The sequence below is a fragment of the Notamacropus eugenii genome, chromosome 1, assembly GCF_028372415.1.
Source record: "Notamacropus eugenii isolate mMacEug1 chromosome 1, mMacEug1.pri_v2, whole genome shotgun sequence".
NCBI lineage: Eukaryota > Metazoa > Chordata > Mammalia > Diprotodontia > Macropodidae > Notamacropus > Notamacropus eugenii.
In genome coordinates this window covers 145,658,058-145,664,506 of record NC_092872.1, presented here as the reverse complement: position 1 = coordinate 145,664,506, position 6,449 = coordinate 145,658,058, and positions in this window count along the sequence as shown.

The following is a 6,449-nucleotide window of genomic DNA, read 5'->3' as shown; positions in this document are numbered from 1 at the left end:
GAATATGCCATAAATCAAGGCTCAATTGGATCGTGGTCTATGCTTCCACAAAAGCTTTACTTTGTTCAAGTGACCAAGCGCCAATTCAGTGTTTTTTATTGTAATCTTCTATAAGGGTTCAAATTTTGTTCTTGATGTGGTACATGATGTCCCCAATATCCAAATAATCCTTGAAACTTTTGGGCCTCTATCTTATTGGTGCAGATGGAAAAATTCTGAATCTCTTGTCAGGTTTGTGGGAGGTGTCAACCCCCTTTTCCTTTATGTACCCCTCAAATATTCCAAGTTCAGTTAGCTCTTGAAACTTTGCACGGTTAATTTCCAAATTTTATCCCCTGGAATCCTGTCCATGGTGCCAAATGAATCGCTAAGGCAGTGTTTACGGTACTGGGGGTAACTGTGAATATACTGGCATAGTTGTCAATTGCAAAGTGTAACAGATGCTCCATAGAGAAGCTAGAAAAAAAACATTGATTGGGACCTCAGAAAGCCACGTTCCCAAACCACCAAGCAACACCATGTATAATAACAAAGAAGTCAATACACATGATGGCAAAGATGTTTTCGTTTAAATTACAATTATTCAGGTACAGAGGGCAAGCTTAGTATGCATTTCCTCAGGAGTGTCTTACTGTATTTTCCTAGCAGATGAGAGGCATAGGCAAGGGAGGTTGAGGAAATGGTAGGGGTACCTTGAAATGGATGTTATTGAGGCCAGGGATTACCAGTTTTCCTTCCATGACAAGATAAGAATAGATTTGTCAGTACATCTATTTGTTCGATGTGCCCAGAGTTCAGACATGGATATTTTTTCCTCTTCTACAATAGCTGGTGTAAACAGCCTGCAGCCTTTACCATTCAACTTCATCAGGACCAGCTTGTCCTACCAAGACCACATGGATCACCCTGGTTCTGCCTATTTGTGTTCCATCAAAAGGACCTTGCAGCAGCTGGTGAGATTTCTCAGTCCCTACCCTGACCTTGGGATGCTCTAATGGACAAAAGCATTGGTTCTGGAGAGATAGGACACTGGGTTCAAATACGTTGTCTGGTGCTTCTTGCCTGTGTTACCTTGGGCTAATTATCTAATCTCCCTGAGCCTCAGGTTTCCTCATCTGTGAAATTAGGATAGCAAAGTCAGAATAAACGAATGAATGAATGAATGAGTCTTTCATAATCAAGTGCATACTGTGTGCTGGACAGTTTGCTAAGTACTGGGAATACAGATACAAGTGAAGAAGACCATCCAAGCCTTCAAGGAGCTTGAATTCTAAGGGGCCCGGAAGGGGTTGAAGACAGCACATTAAGGCAATGTGGAAAATCAGCAGATTATATATTCCAGATTGCATTGTGTCACAGTGTTTGAGAAATGTCCTAAGGCTCTGGTTCCGGGGATGATAAGGTGAAAGCTTATATTTCGGTGGCGATGATTGTGTTAGGGAGAGAGGTATGATAGAACGAGTCAGGAGCAGAGTGTAAGCAGTTTAGTATGTAGGCAAGTCAGAAGACAGCTTCTAAGGTGTTTGGGAGCTCCAGATTTATGATGTCAAGCCCCCTCCTCCTCCTCAATAGTCTACTCCATTCTTTGGGCGTCATCTTTACAAGGCCCATTTGTTCACTCACATTTTCCTTTCCTTGCAGCTGAATCCCTTCTCCTCGGGAAGCACACTAACTTCACTGAGGTGAGACCTGGGAAGCTAAGACTTGGAGGTCTAGGTTTCTGTCCTGGGGCTACACTCACATAAGTAGGGCTCACGGTAGACAATATACATATAAAGTCTCCACAAAGTGACCTTTTCCTGCATTTCCCCATTCCTCAGTTGTTTCATGCCTCTCTCTCTTAGCCATGGAGTGTCAGGAATGGAGATCTTTGTGTCTTCCACAGTGCTTTCTCCAGAACAGTTGTAGGTTTGTAGGTCCTCTCGGGGGCACTATCAACTATTATGCAGACGTCTCTGACGTCCCAGTTTCACTGCCCCAATACACAAGTCTCTGTCACCGCAGTCAGCACCATCTTAGGAGATTGTATCAAAATTTCCTTTCCTAGACCAATGACGTGTAGATCCATGACTAGAGTGGCTGTTGTATGCCACTGCTGGCAAGATCCTACCACACCCTTTCTGATCAGAGAGAAGTTTTCCTGCGAGCTGAACTACCAGACCTATGGCACCACCAGGCTGGGCGTGTATATTCTGAAGAATGACATCCTCTACCTAAATGGTGAGCTACCTAACTGAAGCAAGGTTTCGCACCCATGCCTTTTTTCTTTGTTGTAATCCCAACATTACCTTTTTTCTCATTTTCATTATGCTTTGGCCCCTCAGGCAGCCCAAACTTTCTTCTCATTCATCCCTTGTCGATACAATTGCACCAAAGTCATGTTACACATACCTAGTTCCCCAGAGAGTGGGTTCTGGCTTTTCTTCTTTTCAGTCAGTTTCAGTCACCAATCTCTGAGGAAGTAGCTGTTTGGTTCTACAGATTTCTAAACAACTTCAAGGAAGTCATACATCAAAGGAAGCAAATGTATAGATGACACAGAGTTGTTTGGTAGGTAGCTACCATACGGCAAAGAATCAGGATCTAGTAAGGACTCAACTCACTCGACAAACAGGCTGTTACATTTAACAAAATAAATTGAGTGAAGACGAATATAAGATTTTGGAATTAGGTTTCTTTCAATCAATGGATTGAGTTCAGAATGGAGGAGACATGGCTAGACAGCATTTTGTGGGGGTTCTCACATACTTTAAACTCCATAATGAATGACAAGTACAATGACAATGGCACAAGTTAGTTGAAAAGTATCGTGCATATATTTACAGAGACTCTTTTCACATGCAGAGCTTTAGAAGTGTTAGTCCTACCATGCTTTGGATGCATCAGAGTACATCTGAATACCGAGTTTAATCTCTCAGTTACAATTGAGGAGGGTGTTGGGCAGGGAGGGGCTCACTGAGGAACAGGGTGAAAATGGAGTGGACTTCCATTCAGGTCAAACCAATTATCTTTTGGATGGTTGTCTATTGAGTGTCATTCATTTTGCTGAGCTCATAAATTCAAATAGCATTTGAACTTAAGCAGCTTGCATGTATCCAGAAAGAGCAAAACATGAAATATATTTACAGCAAATACACGACCTCTCTTTCTAGTGGGGTACATCAAGAAAACGGTTCGAGGAGACAGGGTTTCAGGTGAACCAGTGAGAGGATGAGGGGTTCCTAGCAGTGGAAGTGAGGATGGACAGCTTTCCAGGGGTGTGTGAGCACTTATGTAAGGCCAGAAGATGGAATGTCAGGTACGGGTAAAATACAACAGCTAGAATGTATAGTGTATGACTGTGAGACATGTAAATGAAATGGATAGAGATCATTGGGCTTTAACTGGATTTGTTGTTGGCTTAAAATATGAAATAGGGACACTTCTATTTTATTCCATGGGTAATCTTAAAGAAGGCAGTCTGCAAATTTTAGACCAGTGAAGGTTCTTAAGGATGTGAGTGGCATGGCCAGACCGGGGCTTTGGGAACTTGAATTTAACAAGTGTGTGGAAGATGGTTGAAGTCGAGAGGGCAGAATCTGAGAGGCCAGTTTGTGGAGGCTATTGTGCTAGGCCATGCCAGCTAGTGGGGATGAGGACTTGAATGAAGGTAGTGTCTGGGTGAGTTAATGTGTGCGGTGCTGTAGAAATAGAATAGATGTTAATTTTGGAAACTGGAGGCAAGGGAGCAAGGCTGAGGGTGAGTGTTGTGAACCGGGTCACCATGGTGCCATCAGCAGCAATAGGTAGATGATGCTGAGATGTGGGTTTAGAAAGACATCTGAATCACCCTCTGGACAGGTTGTATTTAAGATGAGTTTGCAACCTTTGTGTGGAAATGTCCAGTCATCGTGTCCCTCAAGAGAAGAATTAAATCATATAACGCTATGAAAGAGAGAGTCTGGAGGAGAAACGGTGTGATCAGCAGTGTCTGTATCATAGAAATTTCCAAAGGAATAAGGACTGCGTAAAAGCCACTGAATTTAGCCATGAAGAGATGATTGGTCAAACTCAGGGAGTTTCAGTTAAATGGTAGGATCAGAAGGCAGATTGCAAGAGGGTGAGAAGTGAGGAGGAGAGGGAGAAGCAGCTTTTTTCTCGATTGACTGTAAAAGGGAGAAGACATGTAGGAATAGGGGAAGGTGAGGACAGGATCAAGTGAAAGGTATTTTTCTCCCCTTAAGGGTGGAAGACATTTGTAGTAAGCAGAAGAGGAATTGGTTTGTCAAATGTTGCCATGCTAATGTTATGGACAGTATGGACAAATGGTGACTAGATGGCATCACAGCTAAGTAGTTGACAACTGGAAGAATGGCTGGACCCAAAGAATAGTCAGTAATTATTCCTGGAAGGAGGTGTGTAGTGAATTGTCCCAGGGATATTTCTTGGTCTCTGTGCTACCTAGGGAAGGAAAACAGCTAGAGAATAGGTAGAAAACACGTTTACTGATTTTACATCTAACCCCAAGGGTTTGAGATAGAACCAATGGATATATTGGATGACAGATTTGGAATTCCAAATCTTAGGCTAGAATGGTGGGCTCAGATGTAGTAAGGTGAAATTTAATAGACATAGTAGAATTTTGCATCTGTACTCTCAAAACCCTTTTATGAGTCCAAGATGGACAAGCAGAGGCTGGGAATTTCTGAACAAATATTGGGACATTTAATGGACTGAAGCTCAACATGGTTCAACAGTGTGATGTGTTAAATAACAAAGGTTAAGGAAAACCTTAGGGTACATGAAAGAGACAGAGTATTCAACTGTCTTCAGGGAGTTAAAGGGCTGTCACAGGGAAATGTGCCTGGACTTGTTCTGCTTTGACCCAGAAGGTAGAACGAGCAATACAGTGTCACGTTACAAAGAAGCAAATATCCACTAGAAGTGAAGAAAAATTTCGTATCATGTGGTGGGATGGTCTACTTCAGGAAGGAGAAGGTTTGCCTTTCCTGAGGAATGTCAAATAAATGGTCGATCACCACTTCTTGGGGATGTGGTAGAGGGTATTCCTGGTCAGGTAAGGGTTGGACCAGGACATGCCTGAGGTGTCACATTTCTGTTCGTCCTTCATCCTGATGTGTTGATTTTCTCCTAGAAGTGAAAAGACTATGGAGAAGAGCCTGGTGACAATCCAAGGCAACCCATGGGAAAGTGTGCTGTTGTCTGTGTCTCTTTAGAGCAGAGGAGAGCAAGTCAAGATCCTTTGTTATGTTTGTCACGGTAGAGAGCTGACAGGTTCCCAGGAGAATTCTCTTGTCCCTTTGTTCAACGATCACATCCTCCACATCTTGTGTGGGGGAGGGTGACCCTCAAAGACCTCCTCCCAAACGCATGTGCACATATACCCACACAGAAGACAGGACATAAATTTCCTGCTGTGGAGTGAATGACTAAGTACATATACATATATATACATATATATACATATATATATACACACACACACACATGTGTATATCATTTACATCTTTATATATATAACATACATATATATTTATAGATAAAGATAGATATATTTATATATATTCATATCTATATCTATGTATATATCTATATATATGTATATATACATGTGATTTTTTTCCACATGCGCATCCTTGTATCTAAGCAATTAGCTACCATTCATGAATCAGTCAATATGTCACTCTGTCCTCCTTGGAATGTTTTGACAGCTTGATGCACTGCCACAAATTCAGCATATTGACCCCTTCCACCTGTGCAAGGACTTTCCAATATCCACCTAGTACTTGGCTTAGAGGCTACCGCTTTCCAGTGTATTCTGAGGCCCTAATATTCTGCTGCACCATCAGTAAACTCTTCCTTTCCCTTTTCTTCAGTTAATCCTTCTAATCCCTCATTCCATTTTGCCAAGGGTTATACCAACTTTTGCTATGGTTCGGAGGGTATATCATTTCCCTTAGTGGGTATGTTTGCTATTCATTCATAGAGGGTTGATTTAAATGTATTTTGAACATAGCATTTCCAATGACTTGTCCAATTCTTTGAGAAGCTGGTGTAATCATTACCCAGGTCTTGAATCCATTTGCCAGCATTAATGTTACCCCATGAGTCAAAGTCAGTTGTCCAGTCTCTACCAAAGCCCAACAGGCAGCTAACCACTGCTTTTCAAAAGGGGTGTATTGAATGCCAGATGAAAGGAGTTTCCTAGACAAAAATCCAAAGGGCACATTTCAGACAGGTTGAATATGCCATAAATCAAGGCTCAATTGGATCGTGGTCTATGCTTCCACAAAAGCTTTACTTTGTTCAAGTGACCAAGCGCCAATTCAGTGTTTTTTATTGTAATCTTCTATAAGGGTTCAAATTTTGTTCTTGATGTGGTACATGATGTCCCCAATATCCAAATAATCCTTGAAACTTTTGGGCCTCTATCTTATTGGTGCAGATGG